At 36.9% G+C, this 27,065-nt stretch overlaps 1 long non-coding RNA gene across 1 annotated transcript; it reads left to right on the top strand.

The window, feature by feature from the left end:
* Positions 1-4,212: 4,212 nt before the first annotated feature.
* Positions 4,213-26,433, top strand: LOC118499238. Its single transcript, XR_004901780.1, has 3 exons — positions 4,213-4,351; positions 22,348-22,357; positions 26,423-26,433. It is a non-coding gene; the product is annotated as an uncharacterized LOC118499238 (long non-coding RNA).
* Positions 26,434-27,065: the final 632 nt, after the last annotated feature.

Below are 27,065 nucleotides of genomic sequence, written 5' to 3'. Positions count from 1 at the left end.
CTAATGCTTGTTGTTTTAAATGCTTATATTGTGGGATAATTTGTTATGTAGTACTAAGTAACATACATTCTTCTATTGAAACAATGATTTTAGATGTGCATTATATTTTCTCAATGTAGCCTATGTGTCACTTTTCACTTTTCTTCTCATATGTTTGGTCACTTTCTTCAGGTTTGTTTTTCTCTTTACTCTTCAACTGTATCCACTTTACCCAGCCATTATGATTTTTTTACTTCAACAAAAATGTATGTTTAAATTCAGTTATTAATATTTGGTTCATTTTCTCATTAGCTTTGTCTTTTGAAATAATTATATCACCTAGGTTTTTTATTTTTTTATTTTTTAAGTTTTTTTAAAGGTTTTATTTATTTATTTTTAGAGAGGGAAGGGAGGGAGAAAGAGAGAGAGAGAGAAACATCAATGTGCAGTTGCTATGGGCCATGGCCTGCAACCCAGGTATGTACCCTGACTGGGAATCGAACCTGTAACACTTTGGTTCGCAGCCGTCGCTCAATCCACTGAGCTATGCCAGCCAGGGCTCTAAATTTTTAATTATATATACAAACATATTTCATTGGTATTCAATATCTTGTATTTGACTTCAAATATTACGGCCTAAATAGGCACTGTATCTAGTAATTATTACTGTTGTCTCTCAAACATAGTGGGTTTTTTTTTTCTTTGTTGGGGATCTTTGTTGTTTCTCTCTCCCTTTTTTTAAAAACTAACATCAAGGGAATCCTAAAGGCCTGACTTAGGGATTATATCTAGAATTTATCTAGAAAAGATTTGCAATTGCTTGTGATGAGATTCAAAGTTAGTGCCAATTTGGGGCCACTTTAGCCTCCTTTTGAAAATCATACACCTGTTGTAAAAACCTCAGACTTAATTCTGCCACTCAGCAGACGGGCCTGTTGGAGTGCTGGAGCCTCTATTGTCCCCAAAGATCCCACCACATGGTGTAGGTTTAGGTGTGTGTGACAATGAATGATTCTTGGATTTCTCTTTCTTCTCTGGAGTTCTCAAATATATGAAAAAGAATGATTTACTGGAGACCTAGTTGTTTCATTGTTGGAGGTGCTTCACAGTACATTGCTAAAAGCAAACATTTTTGTGTTCTTAAGTAGCTCATATTACTTACCACAGGATTTTATTTAATTCATATAACAACTTCCCATAGGTGGACGCTCAAGGTGTTTTGTTTCTTTTTCACTGTTAACACTGCTAAAAGACCCATTTTTGTGCCTAACTTAAAATATAGCTCTGATGATTTCCTTGGGATAAAGGTCTACAGATTTAATTACTAGGTGAAAATGTTCACAATATTCAAAGCTTTGAAAATATGTTGTCAGACTGTATTCCAGAAAGTGTCCATAGTTTGTACCTTCACCAGCAGTGTAGTGGTGCATAAAAATCCATATATTTTAGGATGATTAATTTACCCAGATAATTTTTCCCTGGTACATGAACTCTAGAATATAGAATTAATTGCGCTGGTGAAAATGGCAGAAGTTAGGAGATATTCCTGTACTGCATAAGCACAGCTCTGCAAGGATGCCTGTTGTTTGATCAGCCTGAGAAGATCCCGGAGAGCTTCACGCAGGCATTTAAAGGAATATGAGAAAATGGGGTCATGGCATTAATTGCAATGAATGAAGTATACCAATATTGGAGATTTGCTGAGATCCGATTCAATTTATAGGATAAGAAATCTTAATAGATTAAACATCCTCTAGATCACACACACTTTTTAAGAAGCAATTTTCCTAAGAAAAATAATCTATATAGGAGTTTACTTTTATTCCTAAGGTAAACAGGATGAAAAACAGTTGTATTAAGAAAACCACTTTTACTTACATTACTGCTGACAAGGCCCAAACCAGCAAAACAAACGTGCTAGGTTTCAGCTGGCTAAATGATTAACTTGGCAAAAGTCAAAGCTGCTGATGCACTAATAAGAAAAGATTTATTTCCAAAAGATTTGTTGTTGCCTCTGCAGAAGATTAGGTAACTGTGTGCTATATTTCTTTTTCTAGAAAATACGTGTTAACTCAGAAATATCTCCAGAAGATTGGAAGTTTTTAAAGGGACTTCCTTTAAAAACAGAGGATTCTGCAAGGAAAATATAGAAAGCAATATTTTTATCTTCTTTCTCTTCACTGTTTTTGTGTAAGCTATCTATTAAAATGAGATGGCCTTCACTTCAAAATCTTTGTAAGTGTATGCTCTTTATTTCAAATTGGTTTTGACTCATGCACGTGGATAAAATGTGGCCTAAAAAATACTCGATATTCTAGAGCATATTCCTGACACCTCTAACGTATTCATGTGATGGGAGTCTCTTGTTATTCTTATGCTCTTATAACCTTGAAAAGGTGTAAGTATTATATTATTATAATATTATTATATTATAGTATTATAGTATTTTGAATTTCAAAATACTATAATATCATGAAAAAAGTCATCATCTCATTGACACCAGCCTAGAATTCAGATATTTGCTTCATCATCTTTAGGATTTTAAAAGTGCATCCTGGGGTGAACTGCCTCTAGAATTAACATTCAGTAGATAGAAACGTTGACCCACACGTGTGAAAGTGTCACCCGTCCCAGCTTTGAGGAAGCATTTGTGTCAGAGAGACTTAGGTTTCCTCGATGGCTGTCACCCAGGAAAGTCGCTCCTCCTCAGCCGTCTGACTACCTGGCTCAACACATTGTGATTTTCCCTTTTCAGCATTTATTCTGCTTCCAAAATACTTCATTGTTTTAACATAAATAAACTAGGAGCATTAGTTGAAGAACCTTAAACAATAAATGCACTTCTTATACCATAGAAATGTAGTTTTAAACCTACTGTGCCGCCAAATAAACACTTGTTTACAATGTTCCTACTACTTGCTGATGTTAAAATATGGAAAGTGTATGATTTCCTTTCAAAAATGCCCTTTGTCCTTTAAGGATATTTTTCAGTTAAGCCAGAATGTGTTGAAGTTAGTTTTCAGTTAAATCAGAATGGGTTGAAGTAAGTTTTAAAATGAAAGCTGAAGCTGTGACGTGTGGCTTAGTGGGTTGAATGTCATCCCACAAATTGAAAGGTCATCAGTTTGATTCCCGGTCAGGGTGCATGCCCGAGTTACACCCGGGTCCCTTGTCTGATGGATGTTTCTTTCTCTCACATCAGTGTTTCTCTCCCTCTCTTTCTCCCTCCCATCCCCTCTCTCTGTAAAAATAAATAAATAAACAAACAAATAAATAAATAAAATCTTAAAATGAAAGCTAGAGTACAAGCCATCATGGAAACTTTACATACATTTTAAATGCGTACTGGCTTGAAAGATTTTATTAGTACTGTCTGAAAATATTTGCTTTGAAGAAACTAAAGAATCTTCAAAAAAACAATTTTGATATTTTAAAAAATGAACCCATTTCAAAATGTTATAACCAACAGTTTGTTCAACCAGATAATTGATGACCAGTATATGAAAAAATAAGTTATTTCCTATCAGTATGGGGTATATAAAATGCCAGAAGCCATGGCGATGCGACCATCACAGGAGTACTGGACAGGCACCATCCCAGAGCACGTCTGGCTCACACAGGCCTGTAGTGTTCAGGTTCTTGACTTCATGTAGGAAAGATTTCCCAACTCAAGTCTCGGCGATTTTTGTAGCACATTTATTAAGGCTGGGACAATGAAACAAAAGAAAGACTTAGAGTAGAAGAAGTAATGGGGGAGAGCCTAGGCGGTGCTCTGCTTTGGCTCCCTAGAAAAGTTATAAGGAAAGAGTGAGCCAACATGGGTCTACTTTGACCCAACGTGGCTCAACAGGGTTAGCCCAGGTTGAGCTGCTGCTCCCCACTGCTCCCCTGGCTGCAAGTCTCCTGGGGACCCTTAGAGTTTAGGAGGAAATAAAAGGTTCATGCCTGAGAAGGGGCGTGGGCATGCTCTAGAGTGAGTCCGCATTGAGTCTTTGTCCTGAGGGCGTTTTATCTTTTTTCTGCAGGTGAAAATCTTAGGAGAAGATTTTAGCAGAATATTTATCCACTTTCCAGGTACATTTTTAATATACTGATGAGTCAAAATGAGCATCTAGGGGCCTTGGGGGGATATTCTTTGGTCTGCTATACTGTTTTACTTTTATCTTGAGTCTGTCTGGCTTTTAATTGGGTTTTTATTACTTGTTCCCCTGACTTCATCTGTCCTTGGTTCAGCTGGCACAAATGACATTAATTGGGTCTCTGTTCTGTAGCTCCCAGACCAGAGAGATTTAAGCTACATATTCTCTGGTCAGGGAGGAGAGGTATGAACCATTTATTCTCAGGTGTCCTTGGTTAGGGGAGATAAGGTCTGGTGATTCACTCACTGTCTGTAAGTTGTTCAACCTGTTTGGCCTTGTTTAGTTTTCTTATCTCAGTTTCCCCATTCCACTTGCCCAGGAATTTTCTCAGCTTCTTATTATCCTGCCTCAGTAGTATTTCTTCATTATGCCTCTTGGGTATTTCCCAGTATCTCTTCAATTCAAGTTCTCTAGTCCTTCACATTTGAAAATACTGCCTTATAACTCCATTATGGGTCCCAGTTAGAATGTCTCGCTATTTTGTGTGTATTAACAAATTTTCATTGTGACAAAGAAGCTCACACTGGATCAGCAAAGTACGCGGGACATGACTGAGCTATGTGAATTAGAAAAGAATAAATTATTGTCATCAAAATGGTAAGGGGAATAAGAAATACAGACTTCCAAATGATTTGTCAGAAACTAATTCTAGTTTCTAACATGTAAACTTTTAATTTAAAGGGGTATTTTTAATAAAAGAATTCTCATGTTATAAGCAATCAAATAATCAATACTTGCTGTGTAGGGGCAAATAACATAATTAAATAGGGCATAGAATAAAAAGTGTTATGTTTAAAATGTATTTTAAACATTACAACATGAGAAAGTTCAAATGCCTTTCAGAAATACCCTAGTAAGAAAGATTGAGAGTCGATGATAGAAATAAGTTGGGAAAAATGTGGAAAAGGGCTTTGTAATCTCCTTTTAATAATAGTAAATTATATTTTTCTTCTGAAGAACAAGGAAGTTCCTTCAGCTGAGTCCTGGAAGAAACATAAGAAGCCACACACCCTTCAGAAAGATGAGATAGAAATAAAGCATCTATGTGGCACCTCAAAAGCTAAAAGGATTTATATTTCTCTAAGTCTGGGTTTTTGACAGGTATTTAAAAGAGGAATCATTTAGTTAATGCTGTGGAAGGGCAGTGGCTAAGAGGAATTTGCAGCCTCATTTTTAAAAAGACAAGCAACTTATTCTTAGTCTCAGGGTTTTCCAAAGATTAGAGACATTCTTGAGAGGATAAAGAGAAATAACAGTGAATTAAAAGTGATGAATTCCATTCAGAGAGAACCAAATAGCACACACTTTCTGGTGCTAAATTGATGTTAGATCATTTAGACTGTGGGGTATTTTTGTTTGTAATTGTTTTCATGGTGTAAAATTAATTCATATTGCTCTACATGTTGTTTGCTAATTATCTAAATTCTCCATTCAAATTTTGAACTATTTATTAAATATTTGTCCTGGTTGGTGTGTCTCAGTGGATTGAGTACCATCCCGTGAAACAAAGGGTCACTGGTTTGATTCCCAGTCAGGGCACATGCCTGGATTGTAGGCCAGGTCCCCAGTTGGGAGTGCATAAGAGGCAAACACATTGATGTTTCCCTCCCTTTCTTTCTCCCTTCCATCCCCTCTCTCTAAGAATAAATTAATAAAATCTTTTAAAAAATATTATAAATATTTGGCTTCAACCAGAAATTCTCAGGAGAAAACAATCTGTTTTCATCATTTACCTGTTCAAGAATGTTTAATACTTCAGTCATATTTACAATGTGAAGCCATTCTCCATAACATGGCACTCCAGTATTTCTATCATATACCCTTAATCTAGTTCATACAATAGTATCTCTTGGGATTATAATCTTGGTCCCCAAATTCTATCAGCTCAATTGTACACCTACCAAAATCATATGTTGAAGTTCTAACCCCCCGGTACTTCCAATATGAATATATTAGACATAGGACTTTTAAAAGAGGTGATTTAGTTCAAAACAAGTCATTAGGGTGCACCCTGATCCACTGTGACTGGTGTCCTTAAAAGAGGAGGAGGTTAGGACACAAACAACACAGATGGAGAGAAGTCAGACAAATGCTAGCCAACCAGAGAGGCCTCAAAGAAACCAAATCTGCTAGCATCTTGATCTTGGACTTCTAACCTCCAGAATTGTATGAAAATAAATTTCTATTCCTGAAACCACCCAGTTAGTGGTATTTTTTAAATGGGAGCTCTAGTTAAAGCTAATTAAAATTTTTCCAAAAGAAATTCTATCATTTATTGAATATATCGAACATTTACTAAATGCAAAATATATACATTTGGGCAAAAGTAGGTTTATGGTTTTCTGTGTGTGAAACACCAAGTTTATTCTTACATTATTATTTATTAATTATAGTATTATTTTTCATGCAAATAGCTGAAAACCTAACTTTGCCCCACACTGTATGTGTTATTTCACTCACAGCACAAACAAAAACTGAAAGTGGATTAGTATTATCCTTGTTTTAAAGATAATAGGACTTTGCTAACAAATTACATCACTTGTTAACACTGGTTTTAGCATTTAAATTTGTTCTTACACTTTATAACATTCTACCTCCTTAGTATAAACTCACCACACCCCTCACACACTGCTGCTTAATTTCTTACCATTTTTGGAGCCCTAGATTTTAAACTTCTGCTTCATAATTTTGTACACAATTCCAAATTTTCTCTGACATTCCCAATGTCAGAATTACAATAAATTCAATAGCCAGTTCAATTCAGTGGAAAGAGAACATGCCTGGATAGAAATCTTGGACATAGAAGGCAATAGCTGTATGACATGAGCTCACCCGCCCCTTCAGGCCTTGCACCTACATCTGAGGGATGGAGTCACACTTGACTCTGGTACTTGATGTGAGTGCCTGACGTGAGCACTCTTCTGAGGTTTGATGTAAAATCTGTGCGCAGTGACTGGCTTATAATAAATCATAAATAGCCTGTAAAATCTGTGGTGCCATCACAACATTTTTTCATTTTGCATGATTGTGTACTAGTAGAACTTGAAGGTTCTTTTAAAAAATGGATACTGCAATGCTAGGTCCTGACAATTAAATATTCATTATTTGCATTGTAATATCAACTACAGCAAAGCAAATGATTCTTTGGATCAGTATTCTCAGCTAGGAATTATTTTCTCATTAGATGCTCCTAAACAGATAATCAACTGCAAAATTATTGAAAACACAAGTTTTTGCCAGATGAGTTGGCCGACAACATAAGCCAAAGTAAAGAATTATTTAGAAAAAATTCTATCCTTCATTATTACTTCATTTGTTGATTCACTCACTCAATAAGTAAATAAAGAATAAATGATGTGTGCAACACTGATATGATGCAGAATTTACAAAGATAAATCAAAAGGACAGGGTTAATAAAAAATACATAAACATGATAAAAACAGAATAAAAAGTGAAATATTTCATACTAGAATTGCACACAAAAAATCCCAAGAGCCTCTAGGTTGAAGATTATTTTTAACTAACTTGATTAAGGCAGACAACATAGAAGACAAATAACTTAAACAGTGCTGTAAAAGATGGATCATATTTAGTCCTTAAGGAAACAGGGGCATTGGAGGAAAACTACGTTTTTAATGGAGGCAAGAAAGCTCAGGGCACATGCACAAGTATTTGCAAGTTCCATTCAGCTGTAATGTAGCTGTCTTGAAGAAAACCAGGTAAAATTAGCTTGAAAGTCATGACTTTCTTGAATACCAAGCTATGGAGGTTTGACTTATTCTGAATGAGATAGAGAGTAATTATAGATTTGGGGGCAAAGGGGCATTACTTAATCAAAGCTGTGACATTTCCTTAAGGTACCCCTGTTCTCCAGTCTGCACCAGCAAGGGGGAGGACTGGCTTTTTATTTGAGTTACAAATCACTCTGTCTCTGATCCTGCACCCAATTTTGGTAAATGCAAACCCCGTTAAAAGCCCTCTGAGTCAGGAACTTTAATCTTTTACCTATAGAGAGTCTTTAGGAATTCCACGGACTAGCTACAGCCCCCAAACACACATCTCTCTCTCACCCAGACATGACAAGTTTTTCTTTGATTATCTTTCTGTCATGTTGAAAAATGTGTATTTGCCTATGGAGGATATGTTACATTAATGCTTTGGTATCTTTGCTGTAAATGACATGATATACTACTGTGCATATGTATGTGAGTGTAGTCTTTACACCATATTTCATTGAGAATAGCTTCTGGTTGATAGAAACCATTAAAAACCCATCTGTTTGCCATTGTTTATGTTGGGCATAACTTCAGTGCAAAACTATCAAACAAAAATCTTAAATGAAAATGAAATTACTTTTGATTTTAATTTTATTGTGAAACTTGACTGGCCATAAAACCATAGTATTAGAGTGGCAAACTTGTTTGTCAGTGGTAACCTAAAGTCAGTAAGACCGAAAAATCTGCCAGATGTATCTATCCTGAGAATGCATCACACAGTGTTGGTTTTTCTCATGAGAAGAAGGCTTGGTGGAAGGAGTCTAGAAATTAAAGCTCTCCTGAATCAAACCCTTCCCTGGAAGCACCCTACAAGACAGCATATTCCATTTCCAATCATGAAATGGGGCTGCTCCTATCTGAAGCGACCTTAATACAACCACGTTTTCCGGCAAAGCAAGCTGGTTCCTAGCGTGTTGTTCAGGAAGAAATTGAAGCAGTACCTGGAACAAACGAGACCACCCACTCAACAAGCACGTGTTTGCTTCCTACTACATTACAGAGGTCACGAAAACTTGCTGCTGTTGTCTTTCCTCATCAGCATGCAGCTGCATGAAACCAATGACGTCTCTGCACAGCGAACTCCTAGTCATTTTATGAGCACTCAGATGACATAAAAAAAGAATTCTTACTGTTGGAAGGTTCATCTTAAAATCTCAAAATCCCCAGAATTTCCTCTGGTATTAAAATCTTTAGCTGGAAGGAAATTTTTGATTCTCTGTTCAGAAATAGGACATCTGTGATGAACACTATTTTTGCTGTTTGGATAAATAAAAATACGTATATGAGTAGTGATTCAAAAAAAAAGAAAAAACAGTTGTCAAGTAGCAGACAGAGATTCTGGAAGAAAGCTTAAGTTCTTGCCCTGAGACATTAACTTCAACGGAGCTGCTCATCCCTGTTCGCTTAAATGCTTTGGACAAGGATTGAAAGCAGAAGATGAGGTTGTTTCCTTGTGACAGAAAATGTTTTCACCTCTTAATAAATAATTCCCGAAGTGCTTGAAGGAACTTCAGGAAAGCAAACTAATTGCACAGGAAGGTGTTCATTCAACGCTTCCTTCAGCTACATCAAAATTTCCATAAACAGCCAAGTTTGCTTCTGACTGCTTGATCTCAGTGCTCCTGAAAGGAGTACATTAAAATTTCTGATTATAATTTCTGATTGACAGTCACCTTACGGTTCTGCCAAAAATTATTTAATATATTTTGAGAAGGTTTATGACATACATAACTTCATCTGTTGTTCATTTTGTAAGATCTCTTTTCTTTGGCCCTATTTTTTCACCTTAAATTCTATTTTTTAATTATAAATATTGTTACCCTTATCTTTATAATGATTTTATTTGCCTGGTATTCTTTTTCAATCTCATTAGTTTTAACCTTCAGTGTATTTTTAAGAGAGAATTTTCAAAAAATTGTTGCGTCTTATTTTTTTCTTTTTCTTTCTTCCTGTCTTTTTTTTTTTAATCTAGGAGAATTTGAGTTCCACACTAACTCATGTATATATGTATATATATAGATGTGCATACATATAGATACATCTATATATGTATATACATGGGTGTAGATATAGATATATGCATGTATGCATAAATATATATGTATGTGTAAATATAGATGTGTCTATATGTAGTCTGTATATAGATAGATATGTATATATAGACACAGATATAGATATTTAATTCAATCTAAAAGTATCTTTCTAACTGATAAATTAAGCCAACAGATACTTATTTGAAGGTGCCCTTCAGTTAGAGCTCATGTGTTGTTTTATTTGACACTTTACATTAATCATGCTTTCCATTCTCTTTTTCCATTTATGAGTTCATGGGGTAGGTTGCATTGTCTTCTGGTTGTTTCAAAGTTATACATGTGCTATATATTTTTCAGAAACTATTTGCTGTTCTTTTTCTTTTTGTTCTTCAGATTCATTCTCTATTCATCTCTCTTTATCTTTGTTGATTTTTCTTCAGGTAGTAGCTAAAATCTACCATTAAATGCATCTAATGGACTTTCACATTTCAGTTGTTATTTTTTAACTCCAGAATTTCTACTTTTAACAATTTCATATTTTAAATGGTTTTATATATTTTAATAATTTTATATTATATAAATATACATATGATGGGGGCCCTCCAAAAACAGAATTACTTTCTGGAGAGTGGGCCCCTTGGAGTGCAGGCTCCCCAGCCTAGGTGAGTGCTCCAGGAACCCAGCTGTACCAGTGCACCAGCTGGCATTGTTATCAGAAGCTGTGTGTGTCTTCAGTACATTTTTTAAGACTCTTTCAATGCATTTACCCATTTCATGGTGGGTGATTTACGAGTACACCTGCCCACACCAGACCGTTCAGTAGCTTTTTACCAAAAACAGCATGACCCCTGTGCCCCACCCTCCCTATTCACCCAATTTTACCCCATTACCTTTTTTGTTTGTTTGCTTCCCTGGATGAAAAGGTCCACAAAGGGAAACATTTTGCTGATGTGGAAGAGGTAAAGAAAAAACAACAGAATTGGTAAAAGGCATCAAAATAATCGAGCTCAAACACTGTTTTGAGCAGCGGAAAAAAAATGTCTTGATAAGTGTATTGCATCAAACGGAGAGGAATGTGAAGGCAGCAAGTCCAAACATGTAAGAATAACTATACAACTTTTTATAAATCTATTCCGTTTTTTTGGATGCCCCCTTGTGTGAGTGTATTTAGAGACATTTTTATCATACCTCCCTGGCACTTTATAAGCATCGTCTCCCAGCCTTCATCAGACTGAGCTCATGGCAAAGGCCATCCGGGGCTCTTGGCTGCACCTGCCCAGGGAAGAGTGCCCAGGTTAGAGTTCCCAGAACAAGGAGCTCACAGGGAGGCTGTAAGGCAGTGATTCGTCGCTCTGATGTCACAGACTATCAAGATTTAGTCAATTTTATTGAATTAATGTGTTTGTTTCCTGTGTTCCTTTATCCTGTATTTTCATATCTGTATCCGTTCCTGTTCTTTGTACAATTCTCAGAGACTTTCAGTGATTTATTTTATAATTTTTCACAGCTAAATTGTTATCTTGCTAGGAAAATGATCCACCAAGTTTATTACTCTGCTGTTCTGGTCTTGCCTCCCACCACATCCTTTTGGACGAGGATTTAAATTTCCATAGCATACCCCAGAGACAAGACAGCATGGAGCATTTTATTGGGGCTTGTATGTAGGAGGCACTAGGAAGGGATGCTGAAAATATAGGAGTGCTACAAGACAAAGGACATTGAACTTATATTGTGGATTAGGACTTGATCCCATGGATAAAAGAAAGCCACCCCGAAACTCTAAATAAAATAATGTTATAATCAGATGCGCATGATGCTGGGGAAATACAATTAAAAACTAAATCCTCTGCCAACCCCAAACCTCTCCAAAAAAAGCAGAACAGGAAAAAAAACAGTTTTATTATTAAATAAGCATTAATCCAAAATGCAATGCACATCACAGGCAATCTATTCAAGAGATTACAAAGCCATTAAAAATAAATAAATCTCATCCTATTCTATAGCCAAACAGGTACAATCACTTGCATGCATGTTCTCAAGACAAACAATAGCTAGTCTCCAAGTAAGGGGACTTGACACTATTATTGATCACACATAGTTACTCTAAATTCTACTGGTAACTGGGGTAATCACCTAGGTTATCTCAATGGCTTTATCTTAGGAAAAATTCTCATATCTTTATGACCGGAGGTTTGCACCTTGAAGCCAGGCATCAGCTAATGTTGGTCCCTTATCTCTCTGCAGAAACTGGGAAATGGGGGGTGGGGGTGTTAAATGCCTTGATGATTATATTTTTAAAACAAGCTCCGGGTCCTTGAGAAAGGCATTTCTGTTTTTTTTTTTTAATTGGCAAAAAGTCTTGGCTAGTTTTTTAAAAAGATTTCCATATATCTTAAAGATTCAGAGAAATAATTTTTCTAGAGGCAATGGTCTAAGAAACAGGGGCAAGAAAAAGGTCTCTCCCTATTTATACAAGAGAAAATTGTCTTTCATTCTATATGTCTATTTACCCTTCAGATTATAAGATCATTTGGTTCAAACTGTGAAGGTTTGCGACATTTCCTCATTATTCATTACTCTTGGAAAAACTAATTACACAAATCTTTCTCCATAAAAAAATAGCTTCTTTTATTTGCCCTATTGCTGACCTAATCTCTCCAATGGCGAAGCGCAACATTCTGGCAGAATTGCGTGTGTGAAGCACATCCGTTTTCCTCTGCACTCAAGAGAGAGGCCGGCAGTCATTATCTCCCACAGAACTGTGCTTTGTGCTCCCATCTTAACTCAGAAGTAAAATATTTCTCATCACTTCTTTTGGACAGCTTTCTTTTTCTTTTCATGATTTATATTTAATATTCTGTATTAAAAATAGACTATTAACATCAGATTCTTATAGCAAATCTGTAACTATAAACTGTATGCTTTTTAAAATAATTTTCAAATCTGTCTCCCAGATAGAGTACAAAACAACTTGGTTTGGTAGAATACTAGAACTCATACAGTGCTTGCACAGTCACTCCCTAATTCCTAGAACAATGCTGTGAGCAGGAAAGATAAAGTGAATTATACATACTGTGCTGATAAGGATCTTGAGACTCAGAAATCTCGAGCAACTTTCTGAATGTAAAGGAACACAACTGAAATTAAAGCTCAGCACTCTGAATGTCCAATGGCTACAACTTTCCACCACACCATATTAGCAAGGTTTCTTTCCATTTTTATATTAAAATTTGTGTGGAAAACCATGATAATAGAGCCCAAAATTATATTAGAGCTTCTATTCTAGCACCTCAATTTACTTAACATAGAATGGAAGCACATTAGAAGAACTATAATGGAGAGGAATATTCCACTCATTGGAACTCATTTCTGTAACCTTATACAGAAAAAAATTCTTATGGAAGTTGGGGAATCAGGAATGCTGATGAGTTGATGATGGAGATGTGACATGGACTCTCAATGAGATGATACAGCGACACAACTCTCTTACTTAGGACACCCTGGTGGAAACAAAAATATGCTAATTACATATATTAGCAAGTATTTTGATTAACAGAGGCTCTTGGAGATACCTTGTGTTGCAAAATATTCTCCTTTAATCAAGGTATTATTGGTAAAAGAATACATAACCAGAGATATGATAACTTTTAAAATATAAAAATTTAGGTTTTCCAAGCACACATAGCAACATTTTATAAAGAAATTATCAAATAAGTAACCGATGTGACTTACTTTTAGGAGTATGCCTCAGTAACTTTCTTATAAACAACATTTATAAATATAAATATACATTCATGAGTAAAAACATGCTCTGCAATTCAGTGTTGACTGGTGTGTGCAGCTGATACAAGCAAAATAATTCAAAGGCCACTCAAAGGTGAATTCACATCCAGATGATAGATTAACTCAACCAGACCCTGATAACCTTACCTTTAACCTTAGTCAAACACTATATTGCCACCTTTCTAACAGAGTAATTGCTAAAGAACACATAATATTTTCTTACTAGAATTTTATTCCATTATCTATCCTATTTCTGTAGCTTTTTTTTTTTCTGCCAAAGTAAGTGGATTCAGGATCCAGCTCTCTATCCTATCTATTTTATAATTAGGGCTTTTCAGATGCTACTTAAAATATGATTGAAGACAACTCTCATAGCAATTGATTGATCTAACAGTATAATTACCATTCTTTTTCACATACAAGGTCTGTTCAGAAAAAGTCCAGCCATTATTAATGTAATGAGAATGGTTTGGGCAACATTGATGTAACCTGGCAGCCAAGGAGAGTGGACTGGAATGCACATGTGTGAACAAGTTCGGTTGACTTCACTGTACTAGTCAATGGGGGTGGTACACACCATTGAGTGAGCCTGTGTGCTGTGTGTGGCCATTGCATTCAAAATGGCTGAGTGACTGGAGCAACCAATCTGTGTCAAATTTCGCATTAAGTTTGTTAATTCCTTTGTGGAAACTATTCAGATGATTCAGAAGGCCACAGCTATAGGCAACTGGTGACTGGCAACTTCATCACAACAACACTCCTGCTCATGCATCACATCTCATGTAGAGTTTTTTGGTAAAAAATCAAATCACCCAGAAGACTCAGCCCTCCTACACCCCAGATTTAGTGCCTTGCAACATCTGATTTTTCATAAAACTAAAATCACCTTTGAATGGGAAGAGATTTTAGACTATAGATAAGATTTAGGAAAGTACAACGGGGCAACTGATGGTCATTGGGAGAACTGTGTGAGGTACCAAGGTGCCTGCTTTGAAGAGGACTGAGGCATCATTGAACTGTGTACAATGTTTCTTGTATCTTCTTCAACAAATGTCTAGTTTTTCATCTTGCATGACTGGATACCTTCTGGACAGATCTTGTATATTCTATGGAATATATATAGGACTTAATGAAGAACAGATATTAACTTATTTCAAGACTTGCCTGATGACAGCTTGGGAGAGAAGAAACTGTTTAGCAATATAGTAAAATATAAAATTCTGTTAATAACAATGATTGGGTTTACAAACCAATGAGTGATTCCTTCTTCATCTCCTTTTAGGAGCCAGCCTTGTTTTCTGTCTTGTTCCTTTAATCAGAGCAGTTGAGTCTGTTGACTCGAGTTTATAGCTTACCATTAATGAATACTGATAAAGGATGGTATCTGCCTTGCATAACCAAAAATTTTGGTTTAGCAAAGGCCCTCAAATGCTAAGAACAGCATCCATGAAATCTTTATCAAGGAAAAACTTTTATTGAGTTATAATTGGCATATGGCAATATACGTTTAAGTCATACGTGTTGATTTCTACACTATTATGACACAATTATTACTGTAGGATTAGCTAACACCTTTTTTACATCATCTAATCATTTATCTTTGTGGTGAGAACAATTAAGATCTAGTCTCTTGGCAATTTTGAAGTTTATAACACAGCACTATTGACTATAATCACTATACTGCATTAGGTCCCTGGGACTCAGGCATCTACAAGTTATAAGTTTGTACCTTTAAACAACATTTCCTAAATTCTTCACCTCCCAACTTCAGTCTCCTGTAAACCTCACCCTCAAATTCTGGTAACCACCATTCCACCCTGTTTTTATAAGTTTGTTTTTTAAGATGTTTCTACATATAAGTGAGATCATACAATATTTCTCTTTTGCTGTCTGGCTTATTTCACTTAGCATAATGTCCTCAATACCATACCTATTGTTGTAATGGCAGGATTTCCTTCTTTTTCATGGCAGAATAATATCTCATTGTGTGTGTGTGTGTGTGTGTTTATCTTCTTTATCTATTCATTCATTGATGGACATATCTGTTGTCTCTGTATTTTGACTATAATGAATAAGGCTGCAATAAACATGCAGGTTCAGATATCTCTTTAAGATCTGTTTTTATATACCTTACATATATTCAGAAGTAGAACTTCCAGATAATATGGTGATTTATTTCTAATTTTTATTTCTACTGTCTCTCATAGTGACTGAACCAACTTACATGCTCCCCAACCTTGTACAAGGGATCCCTTTTGTCCACATCATGGAAATGTATTTGTTCCCCGAGAATTGTAAAAAATAATGCTAGGCTTAAGGAGAGTTTTCTGGATATTTCTAGAAGAGAAATGGTAAAGTGTGAAATATAATGAACCCAAAGACACTTCACACTGAAAGGCACATCAATAATTCCTGGAGGTCATTTATTTATTTCAGTACTATTCATAATAGCCAAGATATAGAAGCAAACCAAGTGCCCATCAATACACAAGTGGCTAAAAAGCTGTGGTACATATATGCAATGGAATATTACTTGGCCATGAAAGAATAAAATTTTATCATTTGTGACACTGTAAATGAATCTAGTGGTATTATTCTCAGTTATATGTCAGTCAGAGGAAGTCAAATACCACATGATATCACTTATATTTGGATTCTAAAGAATAAAATAAATGAAAACACAAAATTGAAACACACTCGCAGACTAGTGGTTGCCAGAGGGGAAGGTGTTAAGGAACTGGATGGAAGAGGTGAATGGATCAAGTCAAACTGGTAGTGACAAAATAGTCATGGGGATGCAAAGTAATGGGAAACATAGTCACAGGGAATATAGTCAATCATATTGTTATAAGTATGTACAGTGCCAGCTGGGTACTGAAAATATCAAGAACACTGTATAAAGTATATGATTGTTTAACCACTAAGTTGCACACCTAAAACCAATACAAAATAAATAGAAAATAAATTGTAAAAAAAAATAGTAATTCCTAGAGGTCAAGGTTTCCAATCCAAATACGAATAGTGGACAGGCCAGTTACAGGAAAGATGAAAGGTGAAGCAAATGAGAGAAGGCACCATCCTTCTAAGCGAGACAGTGTTTATCGGCTCCATCCAATTTTCGCCATGTAATATACTGGACACAGCATTGTCGTGCGTTCATATTTTTCTAAATAAATGAGGTAAATATTTATGTATACTTTCTTATATTTTCAATGATGATAACATATAGAAATGTCAAGAGTGAATCTTTGTCTAGTAATAGTCAAGAGGCAGCTAATTTATTAACTCTGAGCTATCCAGCCAGTCAACCTCTTCAAAAATGAGCAAACTGATACTAAGAGAAATCCCTACTTGATCAATTTCAATATGAATATCCAAAAAACATATGTGTAGCAAAATGTTTAACAATTGAGAAAAAGGTAAGTTTCTTTATCTTAATATTAAAATACAAACAAGATATTCTTACAGTCTTCTTTTACAAAAAATCAAGCTTTCATCAAACCCACCTTTGTTATCCTTCTTTATTCACTTTATGATATCTTCTTGTCTATTAAACTTTTTTTTCACACTCTCCCCTTTTTGTTTTCACCTGGAATCTGCTACTTATACCTCTGCATTTTAAAATACTAGTAGTTTTTTCAAGATCACACACAACATCATTTTTCTGAGGGCAGAGACCATGAATCACTTTTTCATCACTTTACCCTTGCATCCTTCACAGGACTTCAAGGAATAAATATTTATGGCATGAATGAGTGTATAACCAACTGAATGAAAGAATATTAACCCCAGTCAGAGCCGGTGGTTCCACTTCTTTAAACCATAGAATTCCATATGTTTGTAATGACTCTTGTCTTAATGTCATGGTTGTATTCTCTTTTAGTAAACCGAAGAAGGGATGTCTTGTTCAAACTGTTTTGTCAGCTTTAAAGAGAATGAGTCTCTTTAGAATGCAGGAAAATTAGGGCCAGTTGACTTAGCAGTTTGGGCCCTAGGTATGAATTGTGGGGCATCAGAAAAAGTCTCATTCAAAAATATGTGTTATTTATTTACCCTCACTACAAAATTTCAAGAATTTTGCAATGGTTGCTATGTTTTACTTTGTCCTCTCACTCTCACATTTAAGCCAATGAGTCCCCACATAGTAATCCCTCCCAAAAGTAAAATGAATCAAACTTGATGAAAAAATGTTTCACTTTTAATTCCCCATTTACCATTATTTTTCAGTGGCATCATTAGTTGTCATCTCAGTATTCATGTGAGACATCCAAAAAATTAAGGAGCAATGATACACTTTGCAAAATTTAAAAAGTCTATTTTTCAGCTGAAATCAAATCAAATTTGACACCTATTGTTTCAACAGGTGTCAAACACCCGATGAGGTGCTGGGGATACAAAAGCAAGGAAACGCATACGAACCAAAGGAAGCAACGCTTAGCGACACACTCAGTAACAGGCCATGTTCCAGGAACGGTGGGAGGGAAGACAAGCAAGTCATTGTATCTGGTGTGAAGCATGAAGTGCTCACTTCCTCAGGAGCTCTGTTTCAATGTATCCACTGCAGTAAAAATAAAATGAATAAAATAAAAACAAAACACTCCTGAATTGCTGAGCATTTTCTCCAGACCTAGGAGGAAGATATAAATAGAAATATGTGTAATGAACTTGTAAGAAGAAGAGTCATCTTCTTTGATATTTTCACTGTTGAAATTCCCATATTTGTTCAGTTTCATTAGGAAAAAAAGGTCAATTTTAGTCACCATATCTTAATTCTTAATTTTATATATAGATACAAAGTTAGAGTGTACAGAGTCATCAGTCACCAGTCCCACCCTGTATGCTTTCTTGCTTTCTACCCTGGGATCGTGGATACCCAACATGTGAGGCAACTGAACTCCAGGCTGAAGGGTTAGTGTACTGTTTATCTACGGCTGTGTAACAAATCATCCCATATCTGCCCACATAAGAAAACAAACACATATTATTTCACAAGTTTCCGAGGGTCAGGAATCTCAGAGCAGCTTCACATTCGGGGTCTTGCACCAGCTCCAGTAATCTCAAGGTTTCACTGGGGTTGAAAAGCCTGCTTCCAAGTTCACATGTGTGGTCGTTGGCAGGTTTCAGTTCCTCGCTGGCTGCTGGCTGGATGCTTTAGTTTTTCACCATTTGGCCTTTTCCACTGGACGGCTCATAAAAAGGCAGCTTCCTTCCTCCACAACGAAGGTCCCAGAAGAAAGACAAAGAGTGTGGGCACCTGAGGTGAGTTCAAGCATTTTGAGGCTGGTCAAGGAAACAAACAAGATTGCAAAATGACAATAGTTCACAAGCTTCATAAGGTGGCCTTTGGTCAGGGTTGCATGAAGGAGAAATTTCCTCACAGTAGGAGACCTTCCAGAGGAAGCATGAGGAAGAGAGCTCTTCCCCAAAAGGGGAAGAAAGCAGGGGATCGCTGGAGGAGCAGAGAGGGGGCTTGCATGTCTAGATGATATCACTCAGCCAGGGTGTGAATCTCTGGATTGTGAGCTCTGAAATGCAGCAGCAGTTTGCGGCCTTTTATGGTTCCTATTGCGGTCTTGCCTTATCTATGGCTACCAGGTGTTGAGTGTGGTTTCATGGGGTGTGCCAAGCAAGCAGGCTCAAAATAGCTGAACTTATGCTTATCTGGGCTATATTTATAGCATTTGGATGTGTAAAAATCTGAGTTCGGCACCTGTGGGCTTTGAGCTAGTGTCCCCACCCTGCTGTGAAGAAGTAAATAACATAAGGGCCGGTATGCGGAAACATCTTTGGCCCATTTATACAACAGCACCCAAGGTAGAAGTCACAATCTTTTATGACCTCATCTTAGAATACATGCATCACTGCTTCGGCAGTATGAAAATGGTGCAGCCAAATCCTGGTCTACAATGCAAGAGGGTACTCCATAAAGATGAGGGATGCTGGGCATAATTCAAAATCATCTTGGAGACTCTCTACTACCTCCATAAAGAATCACAGCCTAAGAAGTGAGGACCACTGTTCAACACCAAATTCCTTTCTTGCTTCTGCTGCCAGAGCCTTGAAAGAGTCAATCTGAGACTGAATATGTAATTTCTGATATTTGGTTCTCTATCTCTTAATCTAGGTATCTTATCTTTGCCTTAGCTAATTTCCTGGGATCAAACTTTTGCTTCTTTGCACCTAAAGAATCTCCTGGTTCTTGTTTCTTAGCCAGTCTTCTGGACTTCACCTGGAAAAGCCCTGACTCATTGAACATACCATCTGTCATGTAGAGCTCAACTTTTCCTGTCTTCCATAAATATCCACTGACTGAGTGTCACAGAACTACATGAGCCAATCCTCTTGAGCACAAGGCTGCAATAAATAACCACTAACAATTTCACATGAGGACAATTAATTATTGTTGTATTACCATGTACAATAATAGCATAAGCAATAATCTTTTCTTAGGGGTCATTCTTTCATAACTTCTATCTTCCCCCACTCAAAAAAAATCTCTGCAATAAATGAGCAAGTGTCCATAAGAGAAAGCATGTGACCTTCAACTCTCAGCATCCACTTTATTCTAGAAAACTTAATATAACAAAGCAGACAGGGGCCCATTCACATGACACTGTGGTGCATGACCCAACAATCAGTATTGGAAGGAACAGATCTTTATTTATAATATTCCAACCTTGGTGGGGCTCAGAGCACGTATGTTCCCCAAAAGGCTATAAAGCAAAAGCAAACCCAACAGTCCCCCATATTCTTGTCATAAGCTGGCTGAGCAAATACTTCTCCAGTCCCTCTGGAAGGTACCAACATCACCATCTTCACACAGCAGCTCTCTCCTTCAGGATCTGGGGCACATTGTCATCAGCTTCTGTGTAATAATAGTCCAGGAAAGCATGTGTCGTGGTGCACTGGATCATGGTGAAGTTCAGGAAAGACATAAGACCTGGGAGTCCAGATAGAGTCAAGGTTTGCAGGGCAGTCTCGGGAGCCAACACAGCAGGCTCAATCCGAGGAGCAGACTGTCTCCTTCCTCACGGCACCAGGCCGCATGGCCGGATCCCGACTGCAAACTGCACGGTTGCTTGCTTGCTTCTCCCTGTCACATGGCTCTTCTACTCCCTTCCAAGATCCATGGCCCAGTTCCTCATGGCTGCCCCGCTTAGATTAAAGCTTGACCCAGACCTTCCCATATGACCTCATCTCTGACATCTCCCAAAAGGAGCTATATTTGCCAGGCTTCCTATATTGTTTACATTCTCTCTGTCCCCAGTCAAGGCAAGAGTGACTGAGTGATCCAGGGGGAACCACCTCCCCTGGCTACGTCAGGAGGCAGGACTGCCCATAAAGTCACGCCCATCTTGCCCCCAGGTGGCAGCACAACTATTAACGTGGCTCTTAAACAAGCTACCCAGTTTTCGTTATACTGTAAAGTATCTTAACCCTGTCATCCACTCTCCCCCATCTCCCAACCAAGGTTTGTGGTGTTTTTCTCCTATTATCCTGGGGGTAGCCCTAGCCCTGTATCACATTACATTATGATACAGTTCACCTGGAGATTCAGAAAGTTGAAACAAAAATTGTATGTAAACATGAGTGTAAAAATTAGTTTTGATACTTATATCTTACTAGGTTAAAAGATATCTCTTCTATTTCCCTTCTGCTATTCTGTGAACTCTCACTTTTTTAAAAAATAGCAAACTACTTTCTTATGCTTTCCAAATGAGGTAGTTAGTTGTGAAAGTAAATTTGAGGAGGCATGTGTTATGATACTAATTTTGTGTACAGAATCCACATTTTCTAAAATAATTTGCCCTCCTGACTTTTTTTCATGTCATAAATATATTGATACATTGTGTCTTGTTTTTTTATATTGATAGAGGAAATATTGTTAAGTCGTACTTCATAGTTTTCTCATCTGATGTCCAGATATATTATAATTTTAATGTCATTAAACATAGTGAATGAGTTGTATGAGTATGGCATAGGGAATATGTTCTTGCGCTTTAGAATGTTTGGAACAATGAGAAGCAGACAAATTCTTCTAATGATGAAAGGTGTGTATGCATTTCTGTCTGTCTGCCTGTGAAGATATTGGAGCGCTGATGGGATATTCCTGCCAGTTGGCAGATCATGGATGCTCCGTATGCACTGACACCACAGTGTTAACAAAATGAGGTGTCCTGGTGCTGGTGCTAGGAAACTAGGCTGTCACATACTTGCTCCCAGGGGAACCACCCACATTGTATCTGCCAGTAGCTCTGTCCACCTTTAAGGAGATCATGTAGACTGAGGAACTATCCCTCTTTGGGATTATGGGAGGGCAATTAGGTAATTGTTACTCCTTCTTTCTTTGTTTATGTTGTATTTTTTAAGCACCTAGTATAAAAAATTCAATTTCGTCATCCTACATGGTTAAGTTTGAGAAGAATGGAATAAATTATTATAACTTGTCCTCAATTCTTCTTACTCTGTGAGCAGACATGCAGAACAATCCCTGTCTAGACAGAGCTGATGTGTTTTATCATCACTCAAGGGTGATCTTTGCGTCATAACTTTCTGGAGGTGAAAGAGATAAACAAAGGTTTTGATTGAGATTAAAGATGCCTCTTTATTGGTTACCTGAATGTCACACTTAATAAGGTTATTTATGGTTCAAACCTATTTCTGAGTAAGAGAAATATATATTAAATTACTAAATGCTTATCAGTATGTGTCAGACCCTGGGATAAAATGGAGAGTGAACAAACAAAGAAGCAAAAAGTTATGACCTATCGGGTAGCTTAAATCCCAGCTAAAGGAAAAGAATCAACAAAATAAACACACAATAGTATAATTGTGATAAATCCTATGATAAGTGCAGAGCACTTGCAAGCATATGGCAGGTTCTGATCTCATCTGTAGAGTTAGGACATGTGTTTCTTAAAAATTGACTTTTGAGCTAGTAATGGAAGGATTTAAATAGCTTACCTAGAAAGAAAGAGGAGGGATGATGAGGAAGGGATATGAAAAAGAGGGCTAGAAATAGAGGGTTATGTCACAGTCACAAAATAGAAGGAGAAAAAGGCAAGTGTACATGAAATACAGAGGCAGGTAGCACAAGATGAGAATGAAGGTGTGGGTATGGCCCAGGTAATGAAGATCCCTATGAATATGATGACCATAAAACTTATCATCCAAACTATCACACTTCTGAGAGTAAAATGCTGGGCTAGTAATTTTTTTCAGGTCATCAGGGATAAATCTGGACTCTTCAAGGCACATAAGAATTTTTGATGTTTCTATGTAGGGGCCATGTTAAAGATTTTGGTCTTCATCATAAGAGCAGTGGGAACTAATTAAAAGGTAATAAGCAAAGGAGAGACATAATTATATTGGTTCTTTAGAAAATTTTCTCCTGGTGAAACAAAAATGTAGGTCAAGAGGCCTGTTAAAAGGCTATAGAACTTTTTCTCAGTAAGAGATGCTAGTAACTTGGACAAAGATTTTTGTGATAGAAATAAAAATGGTTCAGTCCTAGATCACACAGAAGAAATTAAAGTATTGGTGTTTAAGGTAAATTATAGGCTTCCAATCTGCTCAAACTGCACAAAATGTGATAGATCAGATCCAGCACAGATCATGCTAAGGGAATTTTTTTTAGATATTGTTGGTACCTTGTAATCACAGACCAATAGGCGCACACTTGTAGTTGAATAAAGTTGGGTGAATACACTCTTTGCCATTTCAGAGAGCATGCCATGACAGAGAACAGTGGAGAACTGTGTGCTATCTCTTACTGAGCACGTGGGAGAGGACTTACAAAATTCAAGCCTGGGTTAGGTGATTTGAGGAGGGTGAAAGGAAGCAGAGATTGCCCCTGAATTGGATGCTGTTTGTCAGATGTGAACAATTCTATGAAAAGAAGACGTATAGGAAGGCTGAGAAACTATCTCAAGGTCACAAAGTAATAAGACAGGTTTTGATCAAGACAGTCTGACTGGACTTTATGCTCTTAATTCCAACTTCATAGTATGATATATATGACATTAGTCATGAAAACATAAGCTTCAAGATAAAAAAAACAACTGAGTTCTCTCTCTTACACTCACCAATTACATCATTTGAAGACGTCACTTAACCTACATGAATTTATGGTATCTCTTTAACAACATGGGACAACATAACTTAAAATACCATGTGTATTAAAATGTTGACTGTATATAAAAGTGCATAAGACCCAATAAACACACTGTATGTAGTAATTACATTTAGATTAAAAGTACTTGTCATGGTTAGATGCAAGATTTGTCCTACAGTTAAATTCCCTCAAATGAAAATGGAATACCCAAGGCTGGAGGAAAGTATAGGCTGGGCAAAGGTAGGTTTCCAGTTGTTCATATGGCAAATAATATAATAATTAGTAAATAATAATACAGGAATAAACTCTCTGTGTAATCACAACTATAAATGTACTTTTGCTTATCCCTGTATATCTTGAAATCATTCTATTTCAATGTTTGATAAAGGTTGCATAATCTTTTAGAGACGAAAAGGTCAAGGATGTGAGAACATGAAAGTAAAGAAATATTGGACCACTATAACAAAATAATCATGGCTATGGAAAGTTAGTAGGACTAACTTTTAATAAATCTCCTAAAATGTCCCTGAATAAAGAAATGATAAATAGGTTGCTGATATGTACTTACATGACCATAAATTCTACAAGTCTTCTGAGTGTGCCGGATAAAATTATCACTTCAAAATATTATGAACTGCTGAAATGTAAAATTCATGTGGTTGTTATGCCACTCTTTTTCCTTTTAAGGCAAGTACATTTTTAAAAAGTGATTAAGTTTCAGGAGATTCATAGTGGCTTGTGACTTGGCACTTATAAATAAATATCTGCCTGAGCACATAATAAAATAGCACATTAGGGGAGGAAATATGTGGGCAGAATAAGATATTTGTTAGATCTGACTTTGCACTTGGAGTCTGCTGTCGGTTCTGGTGGTGGCCATCAGTGATGCCTTTAGGTAACTGACAGAGAAATAAGCCTATTTCAAGAGCTAAGAAAAGTGTCTTTCATAAGCTGTCAGGACCATTCACATAAGTGGTAGTGTCAGCTAAAACTCTCTAAGGGACTGTCTAGAACCTATCATTCTGATGTTTCACCAAGCCCACTCAACACTCAGAAAATATTGAACCTTGCTGAAGCTATATTTAAATCATCAATTGTCAAAATGAAATTGAAAAAGGTAAGGCTGCTTTGTAAAAGACCATGTTTTTAATCTAACCCAGACCAGTTTGAAAAGCTCGAGGCAACGCCTTCTGACCCTACTTGAGGCATGATGGAGTACGCAGCAATTTTTTTAATGCAAGTCATTTTTTATGTCACTTTTTCATTAATATGGAAAAAGCCAAGCACATCTCCACCCATCACCAGCAGCCAGAATGTTGTCTGCCATTTTTCTGAGAATATTCTTCCTTATGAAAAAAAGAAAGAAAAAAAAAGGATATTTAAAAGTTGTATGTGACAATACCATGTTGAAATAGTTGTTTACATACAAAACACATGATCTCTAGCATTCTAGATGTTACAAAAGAAATTGTGAAAGGTGGCTGCTTAGGAATTTTCTGTGGTGTTTGAGGTAAATAGTGTCAGACTGCTTGGGACAAATTTGTCTATAATTAAGCATGTTGTATTTATAGCATCGGATTTGCACCTCTTGTATTTTATATGTTTTGCAACTTATCTCTGAGGTATACTCTAAGTTTTTTAGCACAGATCATTGTTTAATACTTTTAAACTTCCCATTACTAATCCAGCGTAGTTTTTTATTATAATGTGATATACGGGAAAGAGCAGAAATGCAGTGAGAAGAGTAGTTCTAATTTGGAAGCGCAGTTGTGCTACTATATGGTCTTGGGTAGGTTGAGTTGGGTTGGGTAAGTTGCTCATTTAAACTAACCAAGCCTAAGTTTCCTTATTTGCAAAATGGATACCTCCTTTGCAGAATCACTGTGAGAATCTAATATGGGTGTTCAAAAACAACAACAACAACAACAACAACAAAAAACCCATTTTCACAATTTGCTTCAGAAATGCCAATATTTATAAGCAATAAATATTGCTTGTATTGCACACTGACTTAGATTATAACACCTTCCTAAAAGGGGAGAGAGGGATAATAGGGAACAGTTATCAAGGAACATCTATACAGGACTCGTGGACAAAGCCAAAGGGGGTAGGTTCCAGTGTGGGAGGCAGGGATGGGTGGGGCAGGGGGCGGGGTGGTATGAAAATGGAGATGACTGTACTTAAACAATAAAAAAAAGAGAGAGATTTCTGTAGGCCAAAGGGGGTTCTAACTTTTTCTTCTTCTTTCTTTCTTTTTTTTTGATGATCTCTTTGACCTTATGATTGAATTACAGGGCTCAGAATATATATCCTTCTCACATAGCATTTTTAAAGAACCCTCCAAAATTCTAATCTTTTTGCAATGGCAGTTGCTTCATTTTATTTTTTACAGTTTGAAGTAAACAAAGGTTGAATACCAAAGTTCAGGGATTTTGTTCTCAATGCTGGTTATACATGAAAATCTTTCCCAAATACAGGACATTCCCAGCCCAAGGATTTGAAGACTCACTTGTGTTTTGCAAATAGGAGGAGTGCCCCATGTTTCTTACCTGTGCTGGTGAATCACACACCATGAAAGCATGTTCCATGACTTCTGAGTACAAGCAGGCAGGACCTCAAGCATGTAACTGGGTAAAGGCTTCCATTTAGTGGACAGTACCATTCCAGGTTCCACGGCTGTATCTTTCTCTGATGCAGAGCAACTTTAAAGATGAGCAGATACACGCCCCAGAGTCCTCACTCAAGGCAGAGGCCTCCTTCTCAAAGGGGCAGACGTGGCTATATCACAAAGTTATCGAAGCTTAAGCTTTTGGGCCCTCTTCTTGGAAAAGGCTGGTTCCAAGACCACAGGAGGGCTACCAGACACATATTCTCATGGGCATGTGTTTTATCAATATGCAAAGCAAAACGCTTGAACCACAATCAGGTCCCACAGCTGTCTCTTTTCCATCTGAGGTCTTCTTGGCTGCATTTTTCCTCATGTCATGTGGCTGAGAAATCAGTGTCATTTCAGTGGGGGTTGGGGGGTGGGATTTCATTCAGAAGTCAAATTGAGAATGCAATTGGCTGGGTTATGTGGGATATACTTACTTATCTTGCTGTTACTTTTATATACAGTTAAGTTGGTGCTAGCTTCCAGGCATATTCCTACTAGCCACATGTTATCTTGACATAAACATATAGGGCTAGAGGTAATTTAACACAAGGATATGGCATGTGGTGTCCTACCGTGTCTAGCATA

This window comes from Phyllostomus discolor, chromosome 1, assembly GCF_004126475.2.
Source record: "Phyllostomus discolor isolate MPI-MPIP mPhyDis1 chromosome 1, mPhyDis1.pri.v3, whole genome shotgun sequence".
Lineage (NCBI taxonomy): Eukaryota > Metazoa > Chordata > Mammalia > Chiroptera > Phyllostomidae > Phyllostomus > Phyllostomus discolor.
Note: the sequence above shows the minus strand (reverse complement) of the source record. Positions and strands in the feature narration are given on the sequence as shown.